Below are 20,231 nucleotides of genomic sequence, written 5' to 3' on the forward strand. Positions count from 1 at the left end.
AACTTGCAGCTGACCTGCCTATGTGTATGTATGTTTGTGTGTGTGTGTGTGTGTGTGTATTTAATTTAACATATATATAACATATATATTATATACATTATATATACATATATAACATATATATTATATACATTATATATATACATATATATATAGCTTAACATATATATGTATGTGTGTGTTTAATTTTTTTAGGTTATTTATTTTTGAGAGAGTGAGAGAGCAAGTGTGTACAAGCAGGGGAGGGGCAGAGAGAGGGAGAGAGAGAATCCCAAGCAGGCTCCGTGCTGTCAGTGCAGAGCTGGATGTGGGGCTCAATCTCATGAACTATGAGATCATGAACTGAGCTGAAATCAAGAGCTGGATGCTTAACTGACTGAGCCACCCAGGCGCCCTTGTTTTTGTTTTTACTATATGTATATATGCATATATAATATAGTTATATATGTAGTATATATTATATCAATATAATAATTATATTTTATATAGAGTATATATAATAATTATAGGGTATATGTTATATTATATACTATTATATATATATATATATATATATACATATACTATATACATACATCAATGTTTTTTACTATATTGGAAAATGTATTTATGAACTATCTTTCAAATATATTTAAGCCAAAATTTCTCAGAGGGTATCAATTAAGGAGTAAAATTACTGTAATTTTGAGTATGCATGTGCCCAGCCTTATAAGATAAGCCAAACTATTTTCCAAAATGATTATTTGACCAAGCAGTATGTGAGACTTTCCATTTGGCTCATATTCTTGCCAGCAAGTACATCTTTACACTGTCATGCTGCTTAACTTTTACTAATCTAGTGGTGTGGAAGGGTATCTTGTTGTGCTGTGAATCTGTATTTCTCAGATTACTCATGAAGTTGAGCATTTTTTCACTTGCTTGTTAGCAATTTTTGTTTCCTCTTCATCTGTTTTGTCCAGTTTTTTTTTTAAAGGTTTTGATTTTTAAGTGATCTCTACACCCAACTTGAGGCTCAAATTTACAACCCCGAGATCAAGAGTGGTATGCTCCCCCGACTAAGCCAGACGGGCGCCCCCAAGAACTTCTTATTCTTAATTTAATTATAGGGGAGGAAAAAAATTTCTTTCCTTTATCCTCTTATGTTCAGTAACTGGGATCTTGCAAATTAAAGTGACAAAAGACAGATTAATAGGAGAAAAAACCTAGAGTTTATGTGTGCAAAGTGCATGCACACAGTAGAACTCAGTGATGAGCAGCTCAAAGGTTAGAAATCAAGGGATCATACACCATCTTAACAAAGGGCGGTAAGTTGTAGAGAAGGAAAATGGCATTGGGCTTCTAGGGGTGGTAAATTGTAGGGAGGGAAACACATGGGGGAAACTAATGGAAGAGAAGGGTTATTTTGGTAATGTCCGTTATACAGACTTAGTCTCATGCAGTCTTGGGGTGATAAGAGTGTCTCTGACAGTTCTCTTTTTCCTGGTATGGGAAAAGAGAAGGGGAGCACATTAATAAAGGAAAATTTATACCCTGTTTTTAGGCAGAAAGCAGGAGGGTGGAAAGCTTTGCCTGTGTCTTCTATTTCTCAGTTGCCTCAGACCAAAATAATGCTTATGTCGAAGTGGCACATTTTGGGGTGGCATACTCTGATGAATCTATCAGTCTTATTATTAATGGTTAACACATTGTAGTTTTTGTTTAAGACATCTTTCCCGGGCCACCTGGCTGGCTCAGTTTGTGGCATGTACAACTCTTGATCTCGGGGTCGTGAGTTAAAGCTCCACATTGGGCACAGAGCTTCCCCCCCAAAAAAATAATAAAAATTTTTTTCTAAAAAAAAAAAAGAAAAAGAAGTCTTTCCCAATGTTGAAAGTCATGAAAGTGTCCTCTTAAAATTTCTTCCAATGTTCTAGAGTTTTATCTTCCATATTTAAGCCTATTCCATTTGGAATTTTTTTATGTGTGGTGTCAGGGAAGAATTCAATTTCATCTTTTTTCCCCCCATAAAGATTACCAGTTATCTAGATAGTCTTTCATCAGTGACCTGAATGACACCTCTGTCATATGTCAAGTATTTGTGTGTGTATGTGTGTGTTGGTAAGTTCTCTGTTACATTCCATTGGTCTCTCTACCAATACTACGCGATCTTTTTTTTTTTCCTTTTTCTACAATCTGAATATAATAGCTGTGTGATAAGTTTTGATATTTGGTAGGATAATTCCTCCCTTCCCCCCTGCCCTGTACTGCATCACTTACTGTTAGATTAATTAAATGAAGAGGCCATTTGGGTCTAATGCCATTGCAGCTTACATGAGCAAAACAAAATCTAAGTCTGTAAATGCCTCATGGTTATGAAATCAAAACACTAAGGACAACCAGTCACAAACAGCCAACTAGGCTTTAAGCTATACCCAATCAATTATTTCCTTACTTTGCATCTCCATTTCCTCTACAAGTCTTTCCCTGAGCTACTGTCAATGGAGTGTTCATAACCACTTGCATTTTGGTGTTGTCTGATTCACATCAATTTTTGCTCAAATAAACTGTACAAATTTTTAATATGCCTCACTTTATCTTTGAACACTACCTTATCTGACTTCTTCAATTTGAGTTAGTTTATAACTAGTCAGTATTTTTATAATCTTGAGTTTTCCATTAAAATGAACATGACAGAGGTGCTTGGGTATCTCAGTCAGTTGAACATCTGACTCGATTTCAGCTCAGGTCATGATCTCGGTCACAGGATTAAGCCTTGCATTGGGCTCTGCATTGGGCTCTGCACTGGGAGTAGAATCTGCTTGAGATTTTTTTTTTTTTAATGTTTGTTTATTTTTGAGAGAGAGTGAGTGGGGGAAGGGGCAGAGAGAGAGGGATACAGAGGACCCAAAGCAGTCTCTGCAGTGCCGGCTGCCTGATGTGGGACTCAAATTTTTTTATGTGTGGTGTGAGGGAAGAATTCAATTTCATCTTTTTTTTTGAAAAAAAAAACTTGCAGTCCATGACCTTAGCCAAAGTTGGACCCTTAACTGTCACCCAGGTGCTGCTCCTGCTTGAGACTCTTTCTCTCTTTACCTCTGCCTCTCCCCTGCTCACACGTACTTTCTCTCTCTAAAATAAAAATAAATAACTAAACTAAACTAAAATGAATATGACATATGTTCCCTTTTGTTTAGAGCTTCTTTAATGTTTTTCAATAATTTATCTTTTTTTTTTCTTAAGACTTTATTTTTAAGTAATCTCTGCACCCAACGTGGGACTTGAGTTTACAACCCAGAGATCAAGAGTCACATACTCTACCAACTGAGCCAGCCAGATGCCCCTCAGATACCATTTCTGCATGTATTGGGAAGATCACACGGTTTTTCTTCTTTAATATGTTTATGTGATAAACTGTGTGCATGGATTTTCTTTCTTTCTTTCTTTCTTTTTTAATGTTTAGTCATTTTTGAGAGAGAGAGAGAGAGAGAGCGCACAAGTGGGGTAGGGGCAGAGAGAGAGGGAGACACAGAATCTGAAGTGGGCTCCAGGCTCCAAGCTGCTAGCACAGAGCCCGATGTGGGGCTTTAACTCATGAATTGTGAGATCGTGACCTGACCCAAAGTTGGACGCTCAACCAACTGAGCCACCCAGGAGCCCCTGGATTTTCTAATATTAAATGTAATAATAAACCATTCTTGTATAAACCCAACTTGGTCATTAAAAAAAATTCCCTTATGAAATATTTATTTATTTATTTATTTATTTATTTATTTATTTATTTATTTTTAAAGTTTCTTGGGGTGCCTGGGGTGCTCAGTCAATGGAGCAAGTGACTCTTGACCTCAGGGTTGTCAGTTCACGTCCCACATTGGGTGTGGAGATTACTTAAAAATCTTTTTAAAAAATAATAAAAATAAATAAATAAACTGGGGTTCTTGCAAACAACATAATTGAGTTGTATATTTTGGTCCACTCTTGACACTCTTATGAATTTTGTTTGCTAATATTTTGCTTAGTATTTTTGTGTCTATGTTTATGGGCAAGATTAGTCTCTTATTTTTCCTTTCTTATACTGTCCTTGTATAGCTTTAGAGTCTCAAATATATCAGCTGCATTAAGTGGGTAAGAGAATGTTGCCTCTCTTTTTATAACTGGAAGAATTTGTATAAGATTGGAATAACTTTGGTTCTTTAAAGTCTGGAAGATTATATCTGTATATCTTGGCTTGTGTGTGTGAAGATATTTTAATGTACTGATTAAATTATTTTTTAAAAATAGGACTGCCCAAACATTTTATTTCTTCTTAAATTAGTTTTAAGTTAAATTTTCCATGAATTATTTCATTATATGTTTCCTAATTAAATGGCATACAATTGCTTATAATATTTTATCTTGTAAAATGTTATTTATTTACATCTATCTTCTTTATTTTTTTCTTTTCCTTAATCCATCTTTTCAGGGGTTGTCAATTCTAATAGTGTTTTTAAATACCCAACTTTTGGCTTTTAAGAAGTTCCTTTGATTATATTTGTGTTTTCTAGTTAATTGATTTATTTTTTCCTTATCACTTCCTTCTACTTTCTTTGTGTTTACTTTGTTGTATTTTTTTTTCTTTTCTTTTCTTACTTTGTTGTTGTTGTTGTTGTAGTTGTATTTTTTCTAATTTCTTTAGCTAGATGCTTAGGTCAACAACTTTTAGCTTCTCTTGTTTTCTCATACAAGCATTTAAAGGTATACATTTTCCTCTAAGGACTGGCTTAACTGTATCCCACAAGTATTTTCAATTTTAGCATTCTTTGGACCACAGTTGGGATTACAGGTCTAGATTGATTTATGGAGGATAAATTCAATGTGTTGAACCCTTACTAAATATCTAAATATAGACCCCTATGGTAAGAATACTGCTGGCTTCTTTCCTTCTGCCTATAACATCAAGTACATGTATTGCATATTTTAGTTATGACTTATTCCCTCAAAGTTGCACAAACCTAATAATTTTCCCCTTTGAAAGGATCTTAGAGCCAATAGGGATGAAAGTGCCAATAACATGCAAGGAAGCAAGTCATAGAGAACATGAAACTGGAGAGAAATACTCTCAGCCCACCACAAATACACTTAAGTACCAAGATTATATTGGGGGACATGGCAGTTTTTTAAATAAACGTGTTTCGTATTTGTTCTCTACTCTAGCCTGAAGGACAAACCAAAAATTATAGCTTACTAGTAAGTAAAATGAAAAGGACAAGTTCTTCGGCCAAGAGTACCCTCAGTTCTTTGAACATGTGTTTTGGAATAACAGGGGCAGCTATTCATGTTTTGTGTAATTATGTTCAAGCTCTGAATCTATAATTTGTTCTAATTTTCTATGAACACTCCCTTGCCACCATTTTTTAAAAAAGTTTATTTGAGAGGAAGAAAGAGAGAGAGCATGAGTGGGGGGAGGAGAGGGGCAGAGAGTGAGAGAGAGAGAGAGAGAGAGAATTCCAAGCAGGTTCCGCACTGTCAGCACAGAGCCCAACGCGGGCCTTGGTCCCACGAACCATGAGATCATGACCTGAGCCAAAATCAAGAGTCAGACGCTCAACTGACTGAGTCACCCAGGTGCCCCTCCCTTGCCACCACTTATTCTCTGCTATCCCACAATTCCTAAGATCTGTATTAGATGCATATTATACGGGTAACTACAAACCTTTAGATAATTTTCTGTTATTGTTACAATGACCAGGAAAAATGAAAGAGGATTGTATTGACTTATAGATCATATGTATTTATTTAATCTTTAAAAAAATCACATATTTTTAAGAATTTTATTTTATTTTTTTTTATTAAAAAAAATTTTTTTTAACGTTTTATTTATTTTTGAGACAGAGAGAGACAGAGCATGAACGGGGGAGGGGCAGAGAGAGAGGGAGACACAGAATCGGAAGCAGGCTCCAGGCTCTGAGCCATCAGCCCAGAGCCCGACGCGGGGCTCGAACTCACGGACCGCGAGATCGTGACCTGAGCTGAAGTCGGACGCTTAACCGACTGAGCCACCCAAGCGCCCCAAGAATTTTATTTTAAAATAAAAATTGTATCTAAAGTGTACAAGACACAAAAATAAAGCACACAGCATGGAGATGCAATATACCTAATGAAATGATGACTACAGTCAAGCTAATTCACACATCATCTCCTCACATGGTTACTATTTCTGTGTGTGTGAGGACAGCACCTTTTGCAGTAAATTCCCATTATTCAATACAGTATTATTAATTATGGTCATCATGCTGTACATTAGCTCTCTAGACTTATTCATTATACATAACTGCAACTTTGTTCTGAATATCTCCCCATTTCCCCACCTTCCTGCTCCTGGTAACCACTGTTATACTCTGCTTCTGTGCTATATGTTTGACTTTTTTATATTCCTATGTAAGTGAGATTGTACACTTTTCCTTCTCTGTTTGGCTTATCTCATTTAGTATAATGTTGCACATGGCAGATATTATCATGTGTATTTATATTAGGTTAAACCATATGAGATTGCTGATATTTGATCATTTTTAACCTACAAAGATAGCAATTTCTTTTTTTTTTAATTTTTTAATTTTTTTTTTTTTTTTTTTTTTTTTTTTTTGAGAGAGAGAGAGACATAAGCTGAGAAGGGTCAGAGAGAGAGGGAGACACAGAATCCAAAGCCAGCTCCAGGCTCCAAGCTGTCAGCACAGAGTGTGACATGGGGCTCGTACCCACGGACCGCGAGATCATGACCCGAGCCAAAGTCAGACAGTTAACTGACTGAGCCACCCAGATGCCCCTTAACCTACAAAGATAGCAATTTCATATGGCTCAATCCTGTATAATTAGAGCTTGAATAGAAGCAGATCTTATGGCACGGTCATAAAAGTTCCTTTTTCTACTAAGGGACAAAAAAAAAAAAAATTGGAGAAAATTAAAGAGCCACCATAAGTAATTGTGTCATATGTTAGTAACCGTAACATTGAATGCTACTAACTAACTTAATGTTGAACTTTTGAGAAGCCTTTCAAGTCTGACTGTGAAAAAAGCCTTTTCTTTGCTTTCAGTCTAAAGGGGAAGATCAGTGGTGTTTCCAATGTTTTGGCACACTAGTAAATGGGCTTTGTTTCCTTTTTAAAAAGTTTTTAAAATTTTTTTAATGCTTACTTATTTTTGAGAGTGAGCGAGCAGGGGAAAAGCAGAAAGAGAGGGAGACAGAGGATCTAAAGCAGGCTCTGTGCTGTCAGTGAAGAGCCCAGTGCAAGTCTTGAACTCCTAAACCGCAAGATCGTGACCTGAGCCGAAGCTGGAGGCTTAATCTACTGAGCCATCCAGGAGCTCTGCTTTGTTTCTTTTTTTTTAACAGCTGAGGGAAAATGACTGAAAAGGGGAGTCAGAAGCAAAGCTGAAAGAATAATTATTACAAAGAGCCAAGCTAAATTCACTAATTCACTGTCAGGCAGTTTTCACTGTCTTACAAAGAAATAAGGCTATTGCTGTTTGAAGAATCTCAAACTCAGATGTTCCAGAGTGCATGCTGTTAATGCCATTTGTCCCCTAGAACAGTTTTGTTTTTGAGTTGCTGCAGTCTTGTCCTCTGGCATCACGTGGTCCCAGCATCTGCTCTGCCTTCCCTTTGGGTATCACACTAAGACACACCTTCTTAGAAATTATGGATCTGAGTTTTTCACAGTGAGGAAATGCTATCCCTATCTTCCCTTTACTTAATGCTTGAGTCTCTCTCTCTCTCTCTCTTTTTTTTTTTTTTTAACTCTGAAAAGCAGGAGGATCCAGAGCTTTGCATGTTGGTCAGTGAATGGGGTATACTCTGATAATGTGAGAACAAAGTCAGAAAATGGGATTCAGTGAAACAGGTGATGGTAATTACCAATGTAACATGCACAAGATTGGCCATTGGTGGAAACAAATCAGAAATGACACGGCCTTGGATCCAAATCTTGGCTCTACGACTTATTAGCAGGGTGACTTTGGCCATGTCATTTAACCCCATGCCTCAGTTTCCATAGCTGTAAAATGGGAATAACAGTATATCTATCTAATGGGTCTCCTTGGTGGCTCAGTCGGTTGAACATCTGACTTTGGCTCAGGTCATGATCTCACGGTTCGTGGGTTCGAACGCCACATTGGGCTCTGTGCTGGCAGCTCAGACCCCGGAGCCTGCTTCGGATTCTGTGTCTCCTTCTCTCTCTGCCTTTCCCTCACTCATGCTCTGTCTTTCAAAAATAAATAAATGTTAAAAAAAAGTTTTTAAAAAGTATATCTACCTTAAAGGATGTTGAGGATTAAATGAATTAATATATGTAAAATATTTAGGACAGTGCATGACATGTGGTAAGTAATATGTAAATGTTAACAAAAAAAGAAAAAGAAAGAAAGAGAAGAAAGAAAAAGAAAATAGGAGCTCTGGATTTTTGCTCACGGACAGGGTATCTCTCTGACACCCTTCAGTAAACTGGACAGTTTAGCCATCCTTCCCTAAGCCTTCCATCCTGCACGAGGCCACGACAGACCTTTGTCAAAATCCCTTACACATTTATGAAATTTCTTCTTTTTTTGACAAGAGATGGTGGGAAAACAAGTGTTCTGCGGGAGGGCTCTGATCCTCTGAGGAGAAAGCAGTCCCTCTGTGCCAAGTGTGCTCTTGGCCAGCATGCTCTGCAGCCAAGGGTGCTGGCCACGTGACTGGAATCACCTGAAAGATCTTCCAGACGTTCCCACTGGACTGTGCTACCAGCAGCAGCCACCGTGCATCCAGTCTGCATCGCTGCACATTGGTCTGGGCGGAAGTGGAGGCTGGCGGGAGGACGGTGGGGAAACATACAACTGAGCCCCCTGTCTGTAAGCACACACACTTACACAGCTTTTCATTTTGAGGAGCTGACTGGAACTCTGTAAGGAACTACAAGAAAAATAGCTAAAGCTGAAGCAGTGACTTGGAGCAGTGGTTTTTCAAAGTGTGCTAGCGGGATCATTATCTGCACTGGCATCACTAGGGAATCTGTTTTAACAAGCCTTCCTGGTGATTGTGATACTCAACTCAAGTTTGAGAAGCCCAGGCCTAGAGCTACAGTAGCTGTGCCCCTCCCCCCATTCTCCGTCTCTATTTCTCTCCATCCTCATGGTGTCAGTGTCTTGGTCATTGTCCCCCTTACCACACACCCAACATCCCTTTTAAGAAAAAAGGGACTGATTAGATCTTTCCAAGCTATTATGCCTACGTGAGCCCTCAGAGAACCAGGAGAGGGGATTTGGCGTTTTCTCTCCTTGGAGATGAGAGGTTGCAAAACCGCTTTCTTTCTGCAGGTGAAAATTAGATAATCAGGCTTCATTTAGAAGCCCAGCAGGCTTTATAAGCCTCATTCTCTCCAGGCACAAAAAAGCCTAAGGGAAAGAAGCTGAGTGGTTTATCCCTGATGAAGGAGGCTAGCCCAGATTGCCCCAACTAAAGAACTGAAAGGGCTTGAAGATGCATTGCTTTGAACCAGTGAGACCTTTTTCCATTCTTCTATAAGATTTAGCACCTAGGATTTCCCCCAGAGACCTTAGGTGTGATCCTTTGACACACAGTTTGACGTGAACCTATCATCTATAATTCTGTGGAGGAAACCCGTGGAACCCACGGGCACAGGTGCCCAAGCATCCGTCTGGCCTCCCACTTTGGGAAGGGTAAAGGGGTGTTCCCTTCAGCTGCCCCTCCAGAGGGCTTGCTGTGGCAAAAAAAGGGCTGAGCCCAGAAGTGTGCATTCCTGGAGCTTTGAGCTGTCAGTCTTCTCTAGTTCTCCCGATGAGTTGATAGATGAATGAAATGAGATACAGAATGGTTAAGGAAGGTTCTTGATTACCCAGTTTGCCAGTGGCTGAGTTTTTGTTTTTTATACAGGAAAATTATAATAAGGTAGAACTTTACTACTATCTTGTGGGTTAATGATGTCCAACATAGTAGCTACCAGCCACATGTAGTTATCTTAAATTAATTAAAATTTAAAAATTCAGTTCGGAGGGGGGGGGTGCTCACCTGGTTGAGCGTCTGACTTCGGCTCAGGTCATGATCTCGAGGTTTGTGAGTTTGAGCCCCATGTTGGGCTCGCTGCTGTCACACAGTCCAAGCAGAGCCCTCTTTGGATCCTCTGTCCCCCGCTCTCTCTGCCCTTCCCTTGCTTGTGCTCTCTCACAAGATAAATAAAACAAAATTCAGTTTTTTATTTGCACTTAGCCACTTTTTAAGGGCTCAGTAGCTGCATGTGGCTAGTAGCTACCCTATCAGAAAGTGCCATACAGAATATTTCCATCACTGCAGAATGTTCTGTTGGATGCACTGGTCTAAAGTGATTGTTGTTGTAAATTGATATATGTCCTACATAAGTCGTTTGAATCATTGGCTTGTTTCCTTTGTCTCAAAAGATATTGCCAAGAAAAAGAGGGTAACACTCCGACCTCCAGCAGACTGAACTAACACAAAAGTAAGATACACTGAGGTATTTCAGTTAGTTGCTTACCTGTCATTTACATGTCATTGTTTGGTATATATATACCTGTGTATATTTGTCCACTCAATTATTCTTTCAGTTGGTGCGCCTTTATTACATCACTACCATATTTTGGACATAGCATAGGTACTAGCATATTGCCTTGCCCGTAAGAAGCTGCTGTCCAGAAGAGACAGATGAAAGAACAGATCATTGTAATACAGCATGGTATGTTTTAATATGTATAATGATATGAAGCGCTTTAAAGAAGCAAAAAGAGGAAATAAACTCGTTGGGCCTGGCAGAATTAGATAAGACTTCTCAGAGTGGGTGATATTTGAGCTGAGGCTGGAAGCATGGGTAGGAGTTTGCCAGTGGACTGAGGCGCCCAGCTACAGGAAAGCATATGCAAAGGCACAGAGGCATGAAATGGCTGCTGTGCTGGGGACAGTGAGAAATGCAATATGCTGGGTTGGGATGGGGGATGGGGGGGAGTAATTAGGGCCAGGTGGGCACAGGTGGTACCTGCCTTTCTAACAAGTTGGAACTTTGTCCTCTAGGCACGAGCACTTATTTTAAGTAGTCCCCTTCGTCCAGCTTTAATGTAGTAAATCCTAATAAAGAGGCTGGTGGGTGGGGGCACCTGGCTGGCTCAGTCAGTAGAGCATGAAGATTCTTGATCTCAGGGTTGTGAGCTTGAGCCCCACATTGGATGTAGAGTTTACTTAAAAAAAAAAAAAAAAAAAGCCTAGGTGCCTGGGTGGCTCAGTCAGTTAAGCCACTGACTCTTGATTTCGACTCAGGTCATGATTTTGTGGTCATGAGATCGAGCCCTGTGTCAGGCTCTGCACTGAGTGTGGAGCCTGCTTGGGATTCTCTCTTTCTCTCTCTGCCAACTCCCCACTCATTCTGTCTTTCTCCCTCTCTCTCTAAATAAATAAACATTTTTTGAAAAGGGCTGACAGCTCATGTAGTTGAAGGTATCAAGGTACATTATGTGCTTCACACTGGGCTTAGCACATGGTGAGTACTCAACACGTCTTCACTCCTGCCCCTTCCCACGCACGTTTGCACCTGTTTTCTCTTAACAAGCAGCTGCTTCTTACCTGCCCTTCCACAGTGCTTCTAAGTCCCTGGAAGTGAATGATTTCTCATTTCCCTGGATGTTAAGTCTAACAAAATCTCATCCTCCTATCTATTATGGGCTCATTGATATGGTCCTTTCGACAACAGTTAAAATGTCTGCTTCAATTTATCTGCTTTCTTTCTCCTGCTAAATTTTTCTCTTTCCATTATGATATATGACCTTTCTGCATATAACTTTACAAAAAATGTCTTTCGTCTATCTATTACTGCCCCTGACATCCTATCATAAGACAGTGTTATAAATGGAGAACTTTCAGGAAGAGCTTCATTTTTAAAAGGGCATCTCTTATATTTGAATGACTGCAGGGGTTTCATTGCGAGTAAATGTGCCAGGCAGATACTGCTCTTAATTGTGATGTATTAATAACAGGCACCTAATTCATCCTAGGTCACTGGCATGCAGGGCAAGCATACAAATGGAGGCACATTCCAAGCGTCTAAGTATTTAAAAACTATAAATCAAGCTAACAACTGGTAAGTAAAATTTGCTTTATCTTTCTACATTGATAAATAAACCCTCATAATGACAAAAAAAAAAATAAAACATGTTTCAAGCAATAGCTTTTATGTGACAGAAAGTTGGTGAAATACAATTAAATCTAATGATGATTGCACATATCTGAATGTCCTTTTGATGAGCTATTGATTTTTGTGGTAAGACCAAAAGAGACATACATAATTCATAAATGTTTCTGTAGATCTTTTTCTTTTACTTCAGCAAAATCACTATGTTATCAAGATTTTTGGCAATGATCTAAGGGATTAAGAAAATGAGGGGTGCCTGGGTGGCTCAGTTGTTTAAACATCCCACTCTTGATTTCAGCTCAGGTCACGAACAGCACAGTTCGTGAGTTCAAGCCCCACATGGGGCTCTGCGCTGACAGAGTGGAGCCTGCTGGGGATTCTCTCTGTCCCTCTCCCTCTGCCCCTCCCCTGCTCATGCTCTCTCTCTTTCAAAATAATTAAAAATAATTTTTTTAATGTTTATTTATTTTTAAGAGAGGGAGAGAGAGACAGTGTGAGCAGGGGAGGGGCAGAGAGAGAGGGAGACACAGAATCCCAAGCAGGCTCCAAGCTCTAATCTGTCAGCACAGAGCCTGACACAGGGCTCGAACTCACGAACTGTGAGATCATGACTTGAGCTGAAGTCGGACATCTAACCAACTGAGCCACCCAGGTGCCCCTGCCTCTCACTCAAAATTAGTAAATAAACGTTTAAAAAAAGGAAATATAATTGTGTTCAAATACCGTTTGAATATGCTTACATTCAAGTGTTTATTAAAATAGATATAAACAATAGAAAATTTAAGTGACTTTTATCTACTAAAAAGTAAACAGCAAATTATTAACAAATACCAACATTTTAATGAAAAATCTTTAAATAAAGATGACATTTTAAATTTATTTTTTTGAAAATTTAAATGCTATTGAATAGTTTAGTAAAAACAAAGCACTTTAAACTCTTGTGTTTGGTGTCCAGTGTAAGGAAATGCTCCATGCCTGTTAGAGCAAATTCACGAGTGTGCAAATTTATATTTAATATCGCAAGATGTTCCTTAGCAGTTATGGGCAATTGTGTTGAACACCACCCTAAGTCATGAGAACCTCCAGAACCACAAAGTAGAACATGAAGATGAAACAAGAAAATGGACCTTCAGCCTCCTGGGAGATTATGATCTGTCATGCAAGAACCTAGCACACTCACAGTATGTCAGGAAAGGTTGACAAGTTAAGTCGTTTTTTCTCTCCCACCTGTTTGCGCCATTCATAGCCTTCCCACAACCCAAAGCAACGTCTGTCTTTGACTTTGGCGGTGACACAACCCACTAGCCATCCTGGCATTTGTACGCAGGTGCCTTTGTCTCAAGAGCAAAGGACAAGAGAGGTTGGAGAAGCATTTCCCTGGGGCCTGATCAGAGTAGGTACACAGGTGCTAAGTAACGCCCAGGCCAGGAACCCCGCTGACCTGGGTCTAAGGGCAGGCCTGGATATGTCTACACTCTGTGTCTTGGTCCATTTGGGTTGTTATGACAATATCATAGACTGCGGTTTATAAACAAATTTGTTTTTCATAGTTTTGGAGGCTGGGAAGTTCAGAGTCAAAGCAACTGCAGACACTAGACATGTAGTGTCTAATGAGGACGCTTCCTAATATATAGATAGCCCTCCTGCTGCGTCCTCACGTGGTAGAAGGGGTGAGGAAGCTCTGTGGAGTCTCTTTCATGAGGAAACTAATCCCCCATCTGATCACCTCCCAAAGGCCCTATCTCCAAATACCATCAAATTAGAGATTACGTTTCAGTTTATGGAAGAATGACAGAATATTCCACTCCAACATAGGCCTCTTGGGCATAAAGATTATTTTGAGGTGATTATTTTAAGAAACAGCAGATACAGGAGAAGCTCTGAAAATGGAGTAGAAATTAGGCTTTTGTAAGGGAAATGGACATTTATACAGGAAATCCCAGTTGTAAGGGTGTCTCCCTCTCTGTACGAGGAAGAGAAGGTTGTCTCTAAATCACAAGACTCTTGCCAGTGGAGAAGGTGCCTACCCATAATTGGTCTCCCTGACACCCTTTTTTTTTTTTTTTTTTAATCCTTAGTCGAAGATACCATTTAAATCTGAATTCTAAGCCACCTCCTTGAGTGTTACTGATTTTTCTCTGGGTGTCTCCCATGTGTACATGAAGTATACATGTTTAAAAAACTTTTTTTTGTTTTTCTCGTTAATCTGTATTTTGTTCCAAGGGCCCTAGCCAAGAATTTACGACAATAGAGGAAAAAGATATTTTCCCTCTTCTACAATATGAATTTTGGAGGAGACACAGCCTATAACCCTCTGGGTCTGGAATTTTATTTATTACAAACCTATTACCTCAGATTTAGGTGATAAATGAGACCTTGGCCTCTTAGAATTGTTTGTAATGGATGAGTGTGTAGGGGAGAATGATGGTGTCATAACATCATGATACTCTGTATTACACATATTTTTAAATGATGTTACTCTTTCTACTACAAGAATTTAATGAATGAGGACGTTTTTGTAAGTACACTGCCCTTCCCACTACCTACCTGACACATAAAATCAAATTAGGCACTATCATTTCTCCACCCTGGTTCCAATATATATTTTATGAATCTTATATTTCATCTGAGCATGAGTCACTGATACAGATTTAGGGCATGATTTTTGTACTACCAGTTATGGTCACCGGGGGAACCATGACTTGGAAGCTTCTTGGTTCCATTTCAGCAGGAGTGGGGATGTCTGTATAGTCTTGCTGTGAGATGGTGGGGGCGGTTTGAGGGGGTACCTTGGACTGCCTGAGGCACACTAACAGAAAAGTACCTCCCATCCCATAGTCAAGGTATTTTTTTTTTGGATCTGAAAGGGGAAAATAGCCGATTAATTCATGCCTATATATATGATTATGTACATTGAGAAGATTAAACCACATGTTTGAAATTCACAGGGTCCATGTATTGCTTGCCTTTGATGTCCCGGGCTTCTGTTCTGCAGAGTGCCTCCAGCCCCTGGTGGGGCTGACTAGCCCATGACCCAGCACCTAACATTTAACATTTGCTATTTGATAGGTTGAGTTGAAAATGAAAGGGTAATATTCAGAGAGAAACTTCGAGGAGGCAGATGGGACTGGAAATTTTAGCAAAACGCCAGGACAGGTTTGGGGCTGCCCTTAGGTGACAAAGGGGAAGGCACGAGAACAGATGCATGAACATATCATGTGAACGACTGAAGCACATGCATGTTTGCATATATAATTTATGTTTGAACTGAGTGCTATGTAGGACAGAGAGAGTGGGGAGGAGCTGAGTGAGCCCATTGGCCTGAATGTGGAAAGCCCGGGCTTTAGTGAAGAAACTGTCCATCTGCAGACTACTCTTTGGACTGCAGCTCACACTCAGGGGTGTTACAAAATAAACGAAGGCACATTAAAATTATGAAGCATTTAGTTGAGCAAACATCCATTCCAAATGAGCAACACTAAACCGGAAGTGATGAGAGCTCCACTGATAGGAGCTAGGGGCAAGACTTTTATAGAACAGGTGCAGAAGCAGGGAAATTATTTGATTGGCTATTATAGCTTAAGCAGTTGCCTCATTTGGGAAAGATTAGTTGGCTGTTTGTGATTGGTTGCCTTTAGATTTCAATTTCATAACCTTGAGGCATTTAATAGGCTTAGGTTTTGGTTTGCTTGTGGTAGGCTGCCAAGGCATTAAAGCCACCTCAGTTTAATGGACTCCTTTAATTAATTTAACAGGGAACGGATCCTCTTCATGCAGCGGTCAAGTGAGAAACTGGAGAGTTTCTTGGAAAATACTCCCATCTTCCACCTTCCTTTGAGCCTCCTGCTCTGGTAAAATGTCATGCAAGGAAAGGACGGGGTCTTTGTTTTGACTGGCTAAAGTGGTCTCCTGCTAGGAGCTGAGGGCAAGAATATAAGATTACTTACCAAGATATCTTCCTGGGAGCCCTCTGGTATTATGATCACCTAACCCTTCTGTAAATTGCCTTTAATTCTCTCTGCCAATAGGACTTTCCCAATAAGCCAGGGCAAGTGAGAAGGATAAAGTTGTAAAAACAAATGCAAAACCTATTTTCTAGCCTCTACTTGCTTTGAGGATCCAGATTTATTTTTTCTTTTATTTTTTTCTTTTGTTTTTAATTTTCCTTATTATTCTTTCTTACAAACCCTTGTGTCCAGGGCTGACTTTCAATAGATCACAGCGAGGGAGCTGCTCTGCTATGTAGGAAACCCCTTCTGCCCAGAAGCAGGTCTTCTATGCATGGCTTAGCACCAGGCTCCCCACAAACCCCCTGTTGCCTGGCAGGTGAGGGGGTGGCCCCCTTCCAGCTGCTCCCCTTTCCCGGGTGGAGGGGCTCTCCACATTGATCGCGATGGGGCACACCCGGGAGGGATGGCTGGGCACCCGCTATCCCTGGCCAACACAAGTCCCCCGGCGCTGCGGGTTATCAATTCTGCTTGGGCCGGATTCTGACTTAGAGGCGTGGAATCACAATCCCACAGATGGTAGCTTTGCCCCAGACAATCCAGATTTAAATGATAGTAATAAATTCTTTACCTATTGAAAACAATAACAAAATATTTTTAACCTTCTCTATCTTTGTGCTTCCAATCCTTTTGAGTTTGAATTCTCTATACAAACTCATGATTGCTTACACCAGTGTCTGAGTACCCTGTAATTCTTATATCTCTGGGTGTAGTTGTTACAGAAAAGTGATGTCCACCCCCACACCCCTCCCCCCCCAAAAAAGAAAGAAAAGCGATGTCCGATATGGTGGCCACTAGTAAGCGGCTACTGAGAACTTGAAATGTGACTGATCTGACTTGAGATGTATTCTAAGTGTAAAATACACAGTGCATCTCAAAAATGTAGTACGTGTGGTAGATTCTAAAATAGCTCTCAATAACCCTTGCTTCGCACCTGTATGGAATCCCCTCTTCTTTGAATGTGGGAAGGGCCTGTATCTTCCTTCTAACAGAATATGGCAAAAGTGATGGGATGTCACTTCCACAATTATGTTACATAGATTGTAATTTCCATCTTGCCAGCAGACTATTTCTGTTAACTCTCCTTTGCTGGCTTTGGTGAAGTAACCCCCTCTTTGGAGAGACCTGTCTGGCGAGGAACTCAGGAAAACCTCCAGCTGGCAGTCAGCAGCAAGATGAGCCCCTGAGTCTGGTAGCCCACAAGGAACTAAATCCTGCCAATAATTGTGTGAGCCCGGAAGTGGATACATCCCCATTCAAGCCTCACATGAGACCCCAGTCCTGGCTGACATCTGGATTGCAGTGTCATAAGAGATCTTAAAGCAGAGGACCCACTAAGTTAGGCACAGATTTTCTGACCTACAGAAATTATGAGATAATGTGTTCTGGTAAACTGCTAAGTTTGTAGTAATTTATTGTACTACAGTAGATAACTAATACAGAACCAAAAAGAAGAATGTCAACTATCTCATTGTTAATTGTTTAATATTGATTACAGGTTGAAATGAGAGTGTTTTGGAATATATTGGGCCAAATAGAATATTTTACCAAAATTTTACCTTTTTTTTTTCTTTTTTACTTTTTTAATGTGGGTACTAGAAAATCTAAATATGTGGCTTGCATTATATTTACACTGGACGGCACTGGCATAGAACTCCAAGGAGACAAGAACTTCCTGTAGTTTATGCAGCCCAGCATCCTGGAGGGAGTTGGTTGTTACATCCTTAGCATCACCCTGTCACTTCCTGGGGCATGCTACTGAAACAGAAAATAGTCTGTCACTTCTGGAAAAGATTGATTCACCCTTTTTGAAGATGGGGGAAGCTGTTGTATAATTTTTGCCCAGAGGTGAAATCTGCTTAGTCTTCTTACTTTTGGATGCTGCCTTCAGGGTTTAATTTGTTTCAAATTAAGAGCAGGTGGCAGATGCAATTAAAGGGAAGAAAACAATTGCAAATTAAGCACGATTTTTAAAACTTATTTGCAATGGCAGCAACACATTCAGGGAATAAATGCTAATTATTTTGAATTATTTGTTTACTCATTGTGTCATATGTGTGCCATTTACTGATTAATGCTTTACTACTTATGCCACATCCTTTATTGCTAATTAATAACGCTAAAATGTGGGGTCCCTAGCTGGCTCAGTCAGTAGATCATGTGACTCTTGATCTCAGGATCATGAGTTCAGGCCCTACCTTGGACATGGAGCCTACTTTAAACAAACAAACAAACAAACAAACAAACAAACAACAGGGGCGCCTCGGTGGCTCAGTCGGTTAGGCTTCTGACTTTGGCTTAGGTCATGATGTGCTGACAGCTCAGAGCCTAGAGCCTGGTTTGGATTCTGTGTCTCCCTCTTTCTCTGCCCCTCCCCAGCTCACACTCAGTGTTTCTCTCTCACTCAAAAATAAACATTAAAAAAAAAAAAAAGAAAAAGAAAAATTACCTAAAATGCTATGACTAGTGAGTCTGATATACCCCCTCTAGAGGGTCTGATTTCCTCCAGGCCTATGTGCCCACTCCCCAGGAAATTGCTGCTGTCAGAGCTATTGATGTGAATGTAGGTTTTTATAACCCTCCAGTGTGTTGGAAGATAAAATATGTAGGTTGCTGAGAATAGCTAGGAGGTAACCAAGACATTGCATAGAGTAACTAATTGTTGTAACTTTAAACTTAATATATTATATTAATATAATATATATAATATAATTGTATGTAATTATATAAATATATTAAGATATTTGTATCTTTTAGAGGAGAGTTTGAGAAATTCAGGGAAGAGTGAGGAGCTTCCTGTAGCAGCACCATTCAACATGTCCTCAGTTATCTTAAGCAAATTAACCAGCAAAACAAAACAAACATCAAAACAGGTTAACAGTTTTGATATTAATTCATTCAAGTAGTTCCCCAAGTGTCTATCAAATACTTCTTCAAACCACATACAGAATTCTCTGGAGAGGAGGGTTTTAAATAAAATATTTTCTTTCTCATTATACTATTAGTGATGCAGTAGAGTCCCTCGTAGATTGGTGCACTTGGCACTGTTTGGCAGTCCTCGCCCTTAATTTGACTCTGGTCAGTCATAAGCATATATGAATGAACCTCACTCAAATGAATCTCTAGTGAGCAGATGCTTTTTTAATATATGAAAAGTGCTAACAATAAAGTGAGAACAAAACAGGATGAGCCTCTCAGCTGATTCAAGGACTTATTAGCTTGATACCCAAAGATATGTGGAAAACTAACACCTATCATAAATATTCTAATTTCAAAAATGTACTTGAACCAGGATGTGTTGCCCTGTTGAGGCTGAAGGTGATTAGGGGACCAAGTTCACACCTCAGGGCATCATATCTCGTAATAATACTGTGTGTAGTATAACTCCAAGATTGAAGAAGTACTCCAGGATTAGTGGAGGTGGCCTCTAGTACTTGTTCAGAGGAGTTAATGTGCCAAAGTTTTTTAGCCTTATGTATATGACTGGGTGTTCAGAGAGACCATTAAGCTTCTTGAAGGTGTGATTTCACCCACATTCACCCAGGTTTTTTCATCTGTAATTGTGCACCCCCAAGGAGGATTTCAGGATCTAGAAACATGTTCTGACTATCCCGGAAAATACTGTAATTCTCTGCTTTGAAGCCTGACTGCACTGACATGCTTCTGTATCCTTTCAATAATGGACTCTATTTGATCTAACCGAGTGACATCTTAGTTTAGTGTCTCCTCACCCTGAGCACACTCTTGACATGTCACTTCTGTGGACAGGAAGAACGTATAAAGAACAATTCATAAAAGGAGAATTCCAAATGGTTAATAAATGGCTAAAAGAAAAAGTTTAATCTCAGGGACAATAAAAATGCAAATAAAAATGACATCCCAGTTTATAGCAACACTATCAACAATAGCCAGGGGCACCTGAGTGGCTCCATCAGTTAAGCATCCAATTCTTGGTGTCAGCTCAGGTCATGATCTCACTGTTCCTGAGTTCAAGCCCTGAGTCGGGCTCTGTGCTGACAGTATGGAGCCTGCTTGAGATTCTCTCTCTCCCTCTCTGTGCCCCTCCCTTGCTCATGCTCTCTCTCTT

General features: G+C 39.7%; 1 long non-coding RNA gene across 3 annotated transcripts; it reads left to right on the forward strand.

Annotated features, from left to right (window-relative positions):
* Positions 1–3: 3 nt before the first annotated feature.
* On the forward strand, positions 4–20,231 carry LOC106978882 (uncharacterized). 3 transcript variants are annotated; one of them, XR_001430874.3, is made up of 4 exons: positions 4–8,838; positions 10,402–10,460; positions 12,001–12,086; positions 15,893–20,231. It is a non-coding gene; the product is annotated as an uncharacterized LOC106978882 (long non-coding RNA). The 3 variants fall into 3 exon arrangements; XR_001430873.3 differs by having other exon boundaries at positions 4–10,460; XR_008298426.1 differs by lacking the exons at positions 4–8,838; positions 10,402–10,460 and adding an exon at positions 10,473–10,694.

This window comes from Acinonyx jubatus, chromosome B2 (genome assembly GCF_027475565.1).
Source record: "Acinonyx jubatus isolate Ajub_Pintada_27869175 chromosome B2, VMU_Ajub_asm_v1.0, whole genome shotgun sequence".
Lineage (NCBI taxonomy): Eukaryota > Metazoa > Chordata > Mammalia > Carnivora > Felidae > Acinonyx > Acinonyx jubatus.